Source organism: Mytilus californianus, unplaced genomic scaffold (assembly GCF_021869535.1).
Source record: "Mytilus californianus isolate M0D057914Y unplaced genomic scaffold, xbMytCali1.0.p SCAF_5, whole genome shotgun sequence".
Classification (NCBI taxonomy): Eukaryota; Metazoa; Mollusca; class Bivalvia; order Mytilida; family Mytilidae; genus Mytilus; species Mytilus californianus.
In genome coordinates, this window is record NW_026262701.1 from 107,894,336 (window position 1) to 107,909,605 (window position 15,270).

The following is a 15,270-nucleotide window of genomic DNA, read 5'->3' on the forward strand; positions in this document are numbered from 1 at the left end:
TTATATCTAGGGATCCTACTTCTCGAACATTTTAGTATCATGGTTAATATATGTGAATGGTACACTGAAGGGGTCGAATAACTATGTAGTAATGTTATATTATTGTTATCTAACCGTCGAATGCCTTAAGTAACTCCATATAACTGTTTACAGAACTTTATCTAGGGGCCGTACACATCGAACAACTCAGTCCTAGTGTTATATGAACGTTATCTAGGGATCAAACATCTTAGTATAAGTGTTATATGAACGTTATTAAATGATCATACACCTCGAGGAACTAAGTATATCTGTTGTAGAAAAGGGGTCTGCAACCTCGGGCATCATTCTATCAGTGTAATATGAACGTTTTCTGCAGATCATAGACCCAAAGGAACACAGTACCACTGTTGTATGTGCGTTATCAAAGAGTCATACACCTCGAGGAGGCCAGGATAACTTACATTAACGTTATCTAGGGGTCTTTTAACTCGAATATCTCAGTACGAGTGTCGATCGTATGAATGCTGTCATGAGGTCAATCACCTCGAAGACTCCGTATCACTGTTATATGATCGTCATCTGAGATAATACTCCTCAAGACATTCTTTATCAATCTTATATGGACGTTTTTGGGGGGATCAATCGTCTTCAGGAACACAATATTTCTGTTATATGAACGTTATCTAGAGTCTGGCACCACAAAGGTCTCAGTACCAGTTTTATATGAAGGATGTCTGTGGTTCAAACATCTCGAGAAACACCGTATAACAGGTATAAAAATCTTATCTAGGGGTCAGGCGAGTCGAACATTATAGTGCCAGTGTTATATGAATGTTATGAAGGGTTATACGTCTATAGGAACTCAGTATCAGTGTTAAAAAACGTTTTCATCAGCATGTTATATCAGTTTATTTAAAATGGATGTATTGCCCATGTTATAAACCAGAAATTGCATGCCGATATCACCCTGGGTTGATAACCGGTTATCGGTCCGTCGATAATAGCCACGTTATCGATATCAGCCCATCGTCAATTGTAATGTCATCGGTTAAGGAAAGCAACGTTCTTACTAGAAATCTGAAAAAAGTATATATAAATGAATGAATTCGAATCAAAAACGCTTTGACGTAGTCTGTATGAGACTGCAATTTCATTGAAAATATGTGATAAAAAAGTAATGACTGCATTAATAGATTAATACATGGCCTTTTTCATATTGCCCTTGTTATCAGCCCAAGACATTGAATTCGGACCCGAGGGCTTTAGTCCGAGGGACGATATCAGTTGAGGGCTGATAACAAGGGCAATATGAAAAAGGCCATATCGTCCCTCGCATCACACCATGACCCATATCAGCCCTTGCGCACAGGTCTCGGGCTATATATGGGAGTCTCCAGTTGATACTCTGGCCGGTATGGAAAATTCTATGTTATAATCCATAAATCTAGTGGTGACATTGCTCGAGCAACTGTGTACCAGTGTTATATGAACGTGACCCAGGGGTCATAGACCTGTTGGAACTAAATTGTAAGTATTTTTGCTGTATGAAAGATATCTGGTAAAGTCACACGCCTTGAACAATTGTGTAGCAGTTTAATATATACGTTACCGAGGGGTCATACACCACTTTGAACACAATATAAGTCTTGTATGAACGTTATCTAGGAGTCATACACCTCGAGGAAATCTGTACCTGTGTTATATGAACATTGTCTATCGGACCTTCGGAATACTGATATGGTTTTTATGACATATTTTGTCAGTGCATTGGACCTATATTTGAGCCATAAATTTCATTGCTTAAAAAGCAGGGGTCGTTCAAGTCGTCTAACCCAATTTGCTAAACCAATGTATATTTTTTTCCGATTGTGACCGATGTCCTCAGTGTGTAAAATGTCCTCAGTTTGAAAAAAAGTCTCCAATTAACCGTATGTGCGTGTTGCCCTCAGTGCCACTGTTAGCTGAACGTAACATGTTTATATCTAGGGATCCTACTTCTCGAACATTTAAGTATCATGGTTAATATATGTGAATGGTACACTGAAGGGGTCGAATAACTATGTAGTAATGTTATATTATTGTTATCTAACCGTAGAATGCCTTAAGTAACTCCATATAACTGTTTACAGAACTTTATCTAGGGCCCGTACACATCGAACAACTCAGTCCTAGTGTTATATGAACGTTATCTTGGGATCAAACATCTTAGTATAAGTGTTATACGAACGTTATTAAATGATCATACACCTCGAGGAACTAAGTATATCTGTTGTAGAAAAGGGGTCTGCAACCTCGGGCATCATTCTATCAGTGTAATATGAACGTTTTCTGCAGATTATAGACCCAAAGGAACACAGTACCACTGTTGTGTGTGCGTTATCAAAGAGTCATACACCTCGAGGAGGTCAGGGTCACTTTCATGAACGTCATGTAGGGGTCTTTTAACTCGAATATCTCAGTACGAGTGTCGATCGTATGAACGCTGTCATGAGGTCAATCACCTCGAAGACTCCGTATCACTGTTATATGATCGTCATCTGAGGTAATACGCCTCAAGACATTCTATGTCTGTCTTATATGGACGTTATCGGGGGATCAATCATCTTTAGGAACACAATATTTCTGTTATATGAACGTTATCTAGAGTCTGGCACCACAAAGGTCTCAGTACCAGTTTTATATGAAGGATGTCTGTGGTTCAAACACCTCGAGAAACACCGTATAACAGGTATAAAAACCTTATCTAGGGGTCAGGCGAGTCGAACATTATAGTGCCAGTGTTATATGAATGTTATGAAGGGTTATACGTCTATAGGAACTCAGTATCAGTGTTAAAAAACGTTTTTATCAGCATGTTATATCAGTTTATTTAAAATGGATGTATTGCCCATGTTATAGACCAGAAATTGCATGCCGATATCACCCCGGGTTGATAACCGGTTATCGGTCCGTCGATAATAGCCACGTTATCGATATCAGCCCATCGTCAATTGTAATGTCATCGGTTAAGGAAAGCAACGTTCTTACTAGAAATCTGAAAAAGTGTATATAAATGAATGAATTCGAATCAAAAACGCTTTGACGTAGTCCGTATGAGACTGCATTTTCATTGAAAATATTTGATAAAAAAGTAATGACTTTGCATTAATACGTTAATACATGGCCTTTTTCATATTGCCCTTGTTACCAGCCCAAGACATTGAATTCGGTCCCGAGGGCTTTAGGCCGAGGGACGATATCAGTTGAGGGCTGATAACAAGTGCAATATGAAAAAGGCCATATCGTGCCTCGCATCACACCTTGACCCATATCAGCCCTTGCGCACAGATCTCGGGCTATATATGGGAGTCTCGAGTTGATACTCTGGCCAGTATGGAAAATTCAATGTTATAATCCATAAATCAAGTGGTGATATTGCTCGAGCAACTGTGTACCAGTGTTATATGAACGTGACCCAGGGGTCATAGACCTCTTGGAACTAAATTGTAAGTATTTTTGCTGTTTGAAACATATATACATGGCCTTTTTCATATTGCCCTTGTTATCAGCCCAAGACATTGAATTCGGAACCGAGGGCTTTAGTCCGAGGGACGATATCAGTTGAGGGCTGATAACAAGGGCAAAATGAAAAAGACCATATCGTCCCTCGCATCACACCTTGACCCATATCAGCCCTCGCGCACAGCTCTCGGGCTATATATAGGAGTCTCGAGTTGATACTCTGCCGGTATGGAAAATTCAATGTTATAATCCATAAATCAAGTGGTGATATTGCTCGAGCAACTGTGTACCAGTGTTATATGAACGTGACCCAGGGGTCATAGACCTGTTGGAACTAAATTGTAAGTATTTCTGCTATATGAATGCTATCAGGTAAAGTCACACGCCTTGAACAACTGTGTACCAGTTTAATATGAACGTTACCGAAGGGTCATACACTGTTGGAAGTAATGCATAAACATAACGTTCTCGCTGCCGCTATTCATTGTAACGTCACCTAAGTGTGACGTATTGATATTAGAGTTTGAATAGAGATCCATACATTCTAGACGCCTTTGTTATTGTTAGCTATATAGTTGCCCGATTTAACCACTTAACGATATACACAACGTTAAACACAATATAAGTCTTGTATGAACGTTATCAAGTTATATGAACTTTGTATCTTCAAAACTATTTCTCATGCTTGCATGACCATAAAAAAAGTCTTCTTTTTTTTAATATTTCACTTGTCAGAATAATTAAAAATTTGAAATGTTTCCCGCCTTGGCTATCCTACAGGATTATCATGAAAGACTATTTCCCATTAAAAATGTCGCATAGGATTATTTTTTCTCCTAAGGGATTTAATTTGTCCTATGGGATTTCTTTTCTCCTATAGGATTTTGTTTTCTCCCATAGGATTTTCTTCTCTCCCTTAGGATTAATTTTGTCCCGTAGGATTTTTTTTTCTCCCTTAGGATAAATTTTGTCATGTAGGATTTTTTTTCTATTGGATACATGTACATTTTGTCCTGTAGGACAGTTTTATTAGGTTTGCTGTTTTTTTACACAATATATTTATGGTGTTGTTTGTATAGTGTTTCCATATTTGATTAAAAATAAAACCTCAAAATAATACATCATGCACTTCAAACATTCCAATACTTTTATGCTCGTCAATGCGAATAGTCTGCGTGGTCCAGAACATGGAGTATCAAACATCAATAGGAAAGGTATATTTTGACCTTGCGACAATAAAAACATTTTACATCGGATGTGACCTTGAGAGGTCATACCGGTGTTATGTTGCCGCAGAAATTCTGCACACGTCCCTTGCGCTTTTGACTGATAACCGAACGTATTTCGTATAAATACGCGGATATTATCGAGTGCAAAATAACATTCCTTATCGCTTGTTATAAATTCATTTCATCAATGAATACTCATGAAAATAATTTTTAAGAACATAAATAAATAATATGAAAATGTTTTGTCGTTAGAAACATATATATATAAGTAAAACAATCAATAATATCTATGCACACGTACCGAAAAATTGTGTTTGCGGATGAATATCTCGAAAACGCATTCCAACAAGAGCGGGCTTGAAAGAAATTGAGAGGCGAACCCTGTCTGGCAGGTATCATATTACCGCCTGTCATTTATTCATCATCCAACATAACTTGCGGTCATCCGATGTTCAGTACTTCAGTACTTTGATTTAACTTGTATTGTTGGCTTACAGTCTCATAGATCTATATAATTCAAAACCAGAGTTGTAAACTTTACCTCAGAATATGCAAAAGGATCAATGATTAATCGTCCTTCTTAAATAGAACAAGAGTGCACACGCTGAAATGTCTCGCCTGCCTTACTAACCATGATTGGTTTTATGTTGAAAGTCCTAAAGATAAAGTTTTACTACAAGTATCACATAAACTTAAAATTATCAATGATCCATGAAAATGAGGTCAAGGTCATATAGACTAAGCCAGACAGACATGTACCCCTTACAATCATTCCATGCATCAAATATAGTTGACCTTATTGCTTATAGTATCTAAGAAGCAGACTTAAACAGGAAAAATTAACTCTGACCAATGAACCATGAATATGAGGTCAAGGTCAGATGAACCCTGCCAGACAGACATGTACACCTTACAATCATTCCATACACCAAACATAGTTGACCTATGGCTTATAGTATTAGAAAAACAGACCAAAACACAAAAACTTAACACTGACCAATGAACCATGAAAATGAGGTCAAGGACAAATGACACCTGCCAGACAGACATGTACAACTTACAATCATTCCATACACCAAATATAGTTGACCTATTGCTTATAGTATTAGAAAAACATACCAAAACACAAAAAATTAACACTGACCAATGAACCATGAAAATGAGGTCAAGGACAAATGACACCTCCCAGACAGACATGTACACCTTACAATCATTCCATACACCAAATATAGTTGACCTATTGCTTATAGTATTAGAAAAACAGACCAAAACACAAAAACTTAACATAGACCAATGAACCGTAAAAATGAGGTCAAGGTCAGATGAAACCTGCCAGACTGACATGTACCCCTTACAATCATTCCATACACCACATTTCCTTTCTCTATTGGTACTGTACACGTATACCTAACAACAAAATTATTTTCATTTACCTGTGTTTAAAGTTATTGCAAATGAATGGTATTTTTGTTCGAGCATATTGTTTTTCTTTAATTGTTTAACATTTCTTACCGATATAACATGTTACTTTTATTATTCTTTCCTTAGTTTATTTATTTTGTATCAAAATTATTTATTTTGTAAAAATATTTCCTTTCTCTATTGGTACTGTACACGTATACCTAACAACAAAATTATTTTCATTTACCTGTGTTTAAAGTTATTGAGTTAAGCTATTTCAGTTGATATTTTATAGTGTGTCTTTCTATGTTGTGATGTTACACTATTGTTTCAGAAAAAGGGTGAAGGTTTGGTACCATTAAAACGTTTAAACCCGCTGCATTTGTTTGCACCTGTCCTAAGTCAGGAATCTGATGTTCAGTAGTTGTCGTTTGTTGATGTGGTTCATAAGTGTTTCTCGTTTCTTGTTTTTTTTATAGATTAGACCGTTGGTTTTCCTGTTTGAATGGTTTTACACTAGTAATTTTTTGGGGCCCTTTATAGCTTACTGTTCGGTGTGAGCCAAGGCTCCGTGTTGAAAACCGTACTGTGACCTATAATGGTTTACTTTTAAAAATTTTGACTTGGATGGAGAGTTGTCTCATTGGCACTCATACCACATCTGACCTACTGCTTATAGTATCTGAGAAACGGACCTTATCACGTAACTTTAACCTTTATCACTGATCCAGGAAATGAGGGTGAGGTCAGGTGAACCCTGTCTGACGGACATGTAGACGTTGCAAGGAACCCATATACCAAATATAGTTATCCTATTACTCATAATAAGTGAGAAATTCACATAACAAAAAAACTATAATTTTTTTTCAAGCAGTCGCTGAACCATGAAAATGAGGTCAAGGACAATGGACATAAGACTGACAGAAACTTCGTAACATAAGGTATCTGCATACAAAGTATGAAGCATCCAGGTCTTCTACCTTCTGAAATATAAAGCTTTATAGAAATAGTTTACGCCACCGCCGCTGCCACCTGATAGTAATACCTGTCTCACTCTGCGACTTTCGTCACAGGCAAGACAATAAAAACAAAACAACTCAACAAAACAAATGTCCTCATGATTTTTACCTTTCAAATAAATGTTTTACCACAAAGAAGCAATTTAACAATGTTTAAAAATACCAAGAAACAGATACTGTGAATAATTTTCATTTACACTTACTAGTTAAGCTTGAAATGACAAAAAAATCAATTTGAAGAGACTGCACCAGTATTTATGTGGTCAATAGATTACGCTTTGTATCTAATAAATTGTTGACGCAGTGATATATTTCGTCTTTATTCAATTTTGATAGTATGATGCAATTGTTTGAAATTAAAATTGTGCAAAACAATAAAAGTCAATGAACCATAACTGAAGGTGCAGGGACAAATAACCATCTTGGAAATGAGAAATGCCAATACTAATACAATTGCATACCAAATTTCACAAGTGTTTCCCTTCCTTAAAACTGACCTAAACACAAACTTTAACATGTAGACTATGCAAAAGTTTCAAAACCAAAAGACCATGACTGAGGGGGCAGGGACTAACAATATCCATGGAAATGAGATGTGCCAATGTCAATACAGCTGCATACTAAATATCATTGACCTACCACCAGTGGTGCCCCTTTAACTAACCTAATCACAAACTAGTAGATTGTTGACGCCGACGCTGACACTGCCAGAAAAAAAATCATGTTTAAGTCTGGCGTTTTCTACTTTGTCCAGCCAGGACAAAACCTATTTGTATCATTGAATAGGTTCAAAGGGTGCTGCTCAGGAGAGTCTTGAAGTTGGATGTGCACATATTAGCTCATTTTGAAGACCAAATACATGTGAAGCTGGGAACACTGATGATAGTGCAATTACTTTTATGTGTAGTTGTTTCGTAATATTTCATGAAAATGTTTTCTACCCAACATTCTTTCTTATCCAATAGCAAGGACCACATTTCTCATGAAATATAGGCAATTTATTACTTTGACAATCCAAATAAACATCTAGAATATTCAAACTATTTCTCATGCTTGCATGACCATCAAAAAAGTCTTCTTTTTTTTTAATATTTCACTTGTCAGAATAATTAAAAATTTGAAATGTTTCCCACCTTGGCCTTTGATTCTGGTACTTTGACCATTAAATGATTACATTTAGAAACCTTACAAATATTTCACACATTCTCTTTTTTTCTTGAATAATACATTAACCACAGTGTAATGAGGTTTCTTGGCCTTGAATTGAAAATGAAGGACCAGTAAGTTGATGAAAGGACAACCCAGAACCTTTTACAAACAAAATTATAAATTAAAACCTCTACTATTGTATTAAGACAAACAAATTAAAAAAAAAGACAATTATTTCTGACATAAAATATTTATTTTGTATTTACAAAAGAACTATGGAAAATTGATACATCAACACATTTCTTTCCAAATGAAAGTTGTTATTTACACTGGTGAATTCTATCTAAGATATACATCTTTTTCATTAAATGTCAATACTTCAAAGCATAAAGCCTGACTAATAAAAAAAATATGAGTAAAAAAAGTAAGTTCTTTTGTCTAATAATCATACATGCATACATTTGAATTTTAAGGCTAAGTAAAGCTTTCTATTTCTTATCTTGTACAAAAGAGAAGGTTCAATAAGGCCCCAATATGACCCCTACTACTACCTATAATTACAAATTATTATTGAATGGCCTTTATTACAATGCATCATAGTTAAAACAATGAATAGATAGGAGAAATGCTGTTTTTTTTATCTATTAATTTATCGGCATTTTTTTCATGAAATAAAAATAAGTATAACTTTCATTTCCTACCAATTAAAACAGGCTAATTTCAATAGGTTTTTATGCATCATCTTCAAAAGCTTTTCAGCCTGAAATAATTTACTTCAAATTGGGACATAATAGGGCACTTACCACATCTACTCCTTTCAGAATAGAAATAGCAATTTCACCATTTTTAAAATAATCACTGAATTAATTTGTCAAAACACTCACTGAAGCAATTAAAATATTATTTACAAATATTTTGTTTTATATTTACATTTATACAATTGTGAACATTATATATATTGCACTGCTATACATAAACACTTAGTTTTCAAAATAATCATGATTTTTTTGTGTGTTAAAGTTAAAAACAGAATTCCATGCAACAGAGGCAAACTATAGTACATCAATGCAGATGATATTTTGCTTCATACAGACATCTGCTAAAACCCTCAATTCATAAGGAAGTCAAGACATAGAAGTGGTGTCAGTATGTCTTCCTTCCATGTTTAATTGGAATGTCTAATAACACCATAACATATCCAACAATAAGCCAAACTAAGTATCAGCTTCAAAGCTTTTAAAACTTTATATCCATTGGGCCAAAAATAAAATTTAAATTGTTTGATGTTGCCTACCTACCCGAAAAATTTTATGACACAAACTGTTTCCAATTTTTTTTTAAAAGATTTTTTCCTGCTTTAACGTCGTTTTCTTGTCTAAAACATGTAACAAAGAATTTTTTAAGGGTGGCCTTGCATTCAATCGATTCAGATTTTAAATTTAGAAATGCCTTTTCACCTTTGTGTCAAATTATACATTCATACCATTTCAACAACATTAGTTTCTAAGATATTGGCCAAGATAAAACGGTTTGAAATGATACATTACTAACATGTTCATTGATATATATATTCCATTTTGCTTTAAAAAATAAACTCATGAAGTAAAATTTGATAAAGTCACTACAGCTTTAACTCAAATCATTGTGACTTCTATATTGCAGAGCTGTCTTTACAAAAGGGCAGCAGTAGAATGATTTATTACTACAGATATTTCTAAAGTCACTCAAGAACAACACTTTGTGATCGTGACTGAAATTTTGCTGTATAGCAACTTAATAAGAGTGTGAAATATTATACATAGCTACAAGTTTCTGGGAATTAAACTTGACACAAAACATGCTGTAGTCATTTCATTAATAGCAACACAAATTTGGCAGCACAGTGCTCATTAGAAGATGGTTTATCTATCAAATGTTCCTATGAGGTTCATTACAGACAAAATATAAAAAATACAATTCAGTAATAAAAATCAGTTTTGAGGTCTTAAACCCGTGGTCGATGTGTGACAATCCTGACATTGGTGTTCCTATTAAATGTCTGTATGTGGTTGTTAATTGCCGCCAACATATAATCCTCCATAGCTGGTTGTGGATGTTGTGGTTTCTTGTATCTTCCCATATTTTGTGGCAAGGGAGTCTTTGGCGCAGGACGTCTTCTCTTCTCCAAGGCTGATAAGTAGTTGATCCACCAAAGTTCATCTTCTCTATTTAGTTTACCATTCTTTACCCATTTTGGTAGATCTGTTCTCATTAACAGAATGATACCACTAATTTTTTCCTTATTTGGTTATACCAACCATGAGGAATGTCAGCTTGATCTGTCAAAAAAAACATAAATAGATATAGATTTGAAATAAGTAACTAATGCTTCAATTCCAATTCTCATATAGTTCAAATAAAATTACATAGATGCCAACCCTTTTTTGGTGCAGGATAATAACAGAAAATCAAGTCTCAATATGATCACCACAATATCTAGTGGGGACTGTTCTGTTCAACACAAATAATTAACAGAACAAAAACAAGCAAAATATGGACTATAGCACGTTATGGTCTATGGTCGGGAAATAATTCCAATTACTGAAAATCGTAATTTTTGGCATCTATACATTTTACTGACAATTTACAAACTTGACAAGCTGCTCAAGGCAGTGTCACTGATCAAATGATCAAGTTGAACTCTTAATCTGTGTTTTTAAATGAACTTTAGAATTTCAGTACATTTTAAGCAATTGAATCAATTGTGATTTTTAGATTCTGTGACATCTGACCTACTATAAGGTCATACGACTAGCACTTTTGCTTTGTTATGTGAAACATTTTCTCTTTTGATGATATAATTTTATAGGAAATTTTGTGAAATTTTGTAATGACAAACATATACATGATATAGTGATAAAGTGTTTAAATTTGCAATAAACGAATATTGGAACTAAAAATGTTTTGCATGCTGTAATGTCTTAATTTAACAGTAACTGGAAGTAAGGATAACAAAAAATCATACATGTATGCAAAAGAACTTCTATAATAATATTCAAATACCAAATTTTGTTACCATGGTAAGTCCATCTATCAGTAAAAAAATGCAAAAGAATAAAATAAATAATTACCTTTTTTACAATTTCCATTTTCACCAATATTGCTAGGAACATTATCACAAACTTATTTTTGTTGTCATCAGTTTGAATATAAAGTGTAGGAGGTAAACCACCATTTTCCTAAAAGAAAAAAAGTGAAACAGCTATACATATTATATATTCATGATATCTTTACAATAAAAAGTTTTCCAATCCTTTAATACTGAACAAGACATATTACCTAGCATATAAAGTATGCCAAAGTTAAAGTAACACAGCTGAATTTTAAGAAAAGATGTATTTTCAACAATGTTAATTTATGGTGAAACTGCATGAATAAATTGTTTCATTTCACCTCTTATCATGAGATAGGCAATTTGTTCTCCACTTTTTCAGTGAATTTATCATATTTCTTCGAAAAAAAATAGATCAAAGACTAAAATGACCGGGTTGCACACATTGTTTCTTAAACAATGGAGAATGGTCTATGGGTATCTGGGTTGAAAACTGTAGGAGTTGATTACACAAAAACTTGTACCCTCTTTCATAAATTTTGCTGAAAAGTGACTAAGTTTCCAAGTCTGGAAAAATGAGAAAAAATTCCTCAAACAATTCCATAATAGCAGGTGCACAACTTTCACATATGTGCAATCTTCCTGTGAAGTTTCAGGGATCTGGGTTGAAAACTATAGGTGGAGTTGATTACACAAATTAGGTACCCACTTTTCCCCGCCCGCCTGCCTGCCCATCATCACCATACTATAATCCCGTTTCCCGGCCAAAAATTTTGCTTATATTTCCATAATATTTTACTTAATTTTTGGTATAAAGAAAACCATTAAATACCACAGAAAATAAAAATGCAATTGAAATTTATAGACTATATTATTAATAATGTTCATGCATATAGATGTTCATGCATTTAGATATATATATAATTCAGAAATGTGAATGTGAAAATAATCCTCCATCAAATGAGATTTACATAGTGTTCAAGTGCAAAAGTAAACAAAATAGACTTTCAGAATTGTTTTTTAAAACTATCAGGGTCAGCAAGAGATTGACACAAGCATGCTGTTGGTTTTCTTTTTTGAATTTGTTTTCCATTTTGTCATCACATGGCATTTTAGCTAAGTATAGGGTATGGGTTTTGCTCACTGCAGAAGGCCATACTTTGACCTGCAATAGTCAACATCATTGTCCGTTAGTCTTTATGCATAATTGTTTCATTGGCAATCATACCTATCCTTATTTTTATATGAAATATATAGCAACATTACACCCACCACATCTGTCAATGACTTTTAAGTATTGATTTTGAGAAAAGCCTACAAAGCAGGGTTAAGAACAATACTATAATTGTATTCATAAAAGAAAAGCAATTATAGGCCTATCCTCTTATGATGTTTATCATAGTCATGAAATGAAGCCACCAAAATTTCATACTGATTTCCATACTTGTTGCAAACTTGGCACCACACAGTCCAATAATGAAAAGTTCATATAAGTTTATAACTGTTAGTGATATCGATGTATCTAACTTTAAGGGTTTTAAAGCAACCTTGTCAAATTATTATTTCCAATTTAATATAATATGCTAGATTGGACTCATCTGTTATTTTTCATGACTTTATCATGTGAACTCTTTGGATAGTTGTCTCATTGGCAATCATACCACATCTCTTAATTTTTATATTGTAGATGGTTCTTTGATGTTTAAAATTAATGGACTAAAAGTGGCTTCCATACACTTTGACTTTCTTGTAGATACATAAATTGTAAAGTTAATAAAAATGTGTTTTTCTCCTGCATGTGAACTTTAGTCAATTGTTTCACTTTGAACTTGATAATTAATACTTACTTTTGTTACATCGCCTAACACAGACATCAAACAATTCAAGGTGATATTACAATCAGAGGAAAACTGATCTGTCCATGTAAATGTGTATGCCTTATTTAATCCGTGACATAAAACACCTGTGACATGGTGGTGCATTTTTTCAAGTGTTGTTTCATTCTGAAAAAAATTTTTTTGAAAAACATGTGCTCATAACTTAAACCAGAATGCACTCACAATTCAAAATATTGGCAAACAGGAAGTAGTTATCTGACATATCTGAAAGGTGCACACTTAACAACTCATCTCTGTTGAGCTGCTGACCAAATAAAAAGTCATTGTGTTCAGTAGTTTCTGAGAAAAATGTGACAAAAAAGGTTAAGTTCATTCAAATATTGAAAAATTCAAAGTATTAGCAAACAGGAAGTAGGTATCTGACAGATCTTCAGATGCTTCACATATCACAAATCATCACTGTCAAGCTGCTGACCAAATATGAAGTCATTCTGTTTAGTAGTTTCTAGAAAAGTTTAACGAAATATTTGTTGTACAAACAGATAGACAAGGTGATACCAATATAGCCCCCCCTTCTAGAATGGTATAATATTTGTCTCATACAAAATGCCTAAAAGAAAATAAATACTGCTAGAAGTTTTTTTCCTGTCAGAATGTTTATTTTAGCTACACATCCAGTTAGTTCATATGATTGCTGCTTCGCCTTAAGTTAATCAATCATTTAATAACAAGTAAATATAGTACTAAATAAAATGTCAACACAGAGATAGGTTTCCCATGTGTGACCTTATCACAAATTCTAACATTTGCCTGACATTCGTAGCAAAATTAAAAGAGACCATTCGAATGATATACCAAATATTTGTAAAAGTGATTTTATAAAGTACAAATATGATTAATCTAACACTGTCAACCCGTTTTCAATATTGAAATTGATTATTGCAGTGAAATATCATGTTTTTTTCAGAAATATACATAAAAGTAACTACCATGAAATGTATTATGTAAGAAGTATGTAGTGATGTATCATCCCAGTGGTCAGACCAAATAACCTAAATCTAGTTGTATAGACATAATGGACTTTGCAATTTTATACACACTTCCAAAATAAACTCACCTTAAAATGTAACGTAAATCTTGGCAGATTTGTTTTGGACTGATCCATATTGTCACTGATAACAGATGTATACATGCTTGGATGTTCTTTGGATTTCTTGATGTGTTTAAAATATTTTTCTCAGCAGAGACTGAAAAAAAAATCAAAATATACAATATACCCACAAATGGCAGAATTTCACTGATGCACCACTATCAATACACCCCAAAACTCAAACGGGTTTTAAAGTTAGAGAAAAAAAATGTATTTTAAAAAAATAAATACGCACATGGATGCACGACTAAGTTGCGCTAATTCTATGACCATGACTTCCTTATACCCAACACACCTTCTAGAAGTGGTGATTAATCATGCCAGGTTTCATTACCCAACATCAAGGTGTAGTGATGTTAGGAAGCGTAAACTATCTTTATACCTATGCATGGGGGTGACTAAACTAAAGAGCCTGTGTCGCTCACCTAGGTCTATGTGCATCTTCAACAATCGACATTCTCCAACATTGTAGACTAAAATAGAATTTATGACAATAATCTCTTTTTTGTTGATATTGTATTGCTGATCATTTTTCTGTTGATAGTTTCTCTCCATCTTCTCTAGTTTTTGCCCAAAACACAAAAAAGGGTAAAAAAACAGTAATTTAAGGGCAATTACTCATATAAAGTGTCTACTAAAGATTTCAGCAAAATTTAACTTGTTTGTAGATCTTGCCTTGCTAATCATTTTTGCTTTTTAAAGTGTATCTATCTTTTATAGTTTTCAAGATAATAGGCAAAAACACTAAAAATTGGTAAATATCGCCATTTAAGACCAATAACTCCAATAAAGAGTCAACTGACGGTTTTGATGCAAATGGACAGAAGGTAGATCACAACATTCTGAACATTTCTGCCCTGTCAGATTTATCTCTATTAATAGCAGTTTTCAAGATAATAGACAAAACTTG

General features: G+C 33.9%; 1 long non-coding RNA gene across 2 annotated transcripts in view; it reads right to left on the bottom strand.

Moving 5' to 3' along the window:
• Positions 1-8,512: 8,512 nt before the first annotated feature.
• LOC127700521 (uncharacterized) overlaps positions 8,513-15,270 on the bottom strand; it is a 34,456-nt gene continuing 27,698 nt past the window's right edge. For both annotated transcript variants that reach the window (XR_007981616.1, XR_007981617.1), the window contains 4 exons: positions 14,328-14,457; positions 13,220-13,375; positions 11,392-11,499; positions 8,513-10,599 (listed from right to left, as the gene is read on the bottom strand). This is a non-coding gene — a long non-coding RNA (uncharacterized LOC127700521). The remainder of the gene's footprint in view (positions 10,600-11,391; positions 11,500-13,219; positions 13,376-14,327; positions 14,458-15,270) is intronic.